This window comes from Pelecanus crispus, chromosome 12 (genome assembly GCF_030463565.1).
Source record: "Pelecanus crispus isolate bPelCri1 chromosome 12, bPelCri1.pri, whole genome shotgun sequence".
NCBI lineage: Eukaryota > Metazoa > Chordata > Aves > Pelecaniformes > Pelecanidae > Pelecanus > Pelecanus crispus.
In genome coordinates, this window is record NC_134654.1 from 22,112,889 (window position 1) to 22,114,302 (window position 1,414).

The window sequence follows — 1,414 nt, forward strand, 5'->3', positions numbered from 1 at the left end:
TTCCCATTGGATTGGAGCCTCTCCGTTGAGGCTGTCTTCAATCCGCCTCCTGCTAAAATGGTTACAGATGTAGGCTTTTCCCATTACAGCTCAGTGCAGCTCCTGTACAGCCGAATCCAAATCCCATTACCACGCCAGAGCCGGCTTTGGTGAGCATCGGCTCGGCTAAAGCTCCCCTGCTGACATGAAACATAACTCATGGTGCTTTTCCTAGAAGTACCGCTAAGAACGAGGGTGCAGGGCTGCGCTCCCCCAAAAGAGCCCTGAAATGGCAGGGGGCAGCTCTGCTGTGGGGTGAAAGGAGAGCAAGCGGGCTGTGCTGGGATAAAAGCGGGGCTGCTTCCTCCTCCTCAGCTGGCACAGCTCCTGTCCCTGCTGGGGGTCTGCTGGGTAATTTGGGGTGCATCACATCCACTGCCGGAGGCATAACTGATGTTGCAGTGTGTGAGCCCCCTTCCTCATGCCCCTCCAAAACCACCACAGCCCTAAAATTCCTGCCATCACCCGAGGTGTCCCTTGCTCACCCCCATCCCTCTCTCCTGTGCTATCTTTGGTATAATTAGGAGGCCAGGACTGTGCGTGTGAGGTGAATGTGACCTCATTAGTTTCAAATGCTGTATTGAAATTTCTTCTCATTTACATCCCCAATCCCTAAATCTGCAGCTCTGGGGTTGCTTTCTGCTGCTTTCCATCCCTCCCGCCAAGGCTCCAGGCCGGAGCCATGCTCTCTCTCCTTGACCGATAGCTCCACTTCTGTCTCAAAGCTGAATCCTGCCGTGTGTTTGAGGAAGACAAATCCCTGGTCTACCCTGCGCGGGTGGGAAGGGCTCCCTGGGGAGATACCCTGGGCTGGGTCAGTGCTGGGGTGAGCTCCCAGTTTAACTCCTCTGCCCACCCGAGGTGAGACAGCAAAGCTCTGGGTGCTCCCTCTGCTCCGCTCCTGGCTGAGATGGGGGATGACAGCTGTCCGGCTGGGCAGTGACAGGCTCCATGCTCTCATCCCTCTAAGATCCGCAACAAAGATTGCTCTTCCCTGGCAAGAGCATCCTTATCTGTGTTTGCTGTAGTACGCAGATGCCAAAATCCTGCTAGGCTTGTGCTGGCTTGATCCTCCTGACGCTTCCTTTTAAACTTAGAGGGTATATGGCTCTGTTGAGCTGTTCTGTTCCTGTCCTAGTTGGAGGGGGAGCGCTCTTTGAGATGGGAAGGTTTGCATTGTCTCTCCTGTGTGATGCTGGATCCCTTTATAGGGCAGGTATCTTCTAAAGCAAAATGTTTTCAATTCTCACTACGAGCATAATTCTTGAAAATGTATGCAATAAACAAAATGAGCCAAATGTAATTAAAATGGAGACCGAATATAATCTGGTAACCCACTTAGAGGCTCAAAGCTTCAGCTTTTAAAAAAATGTTT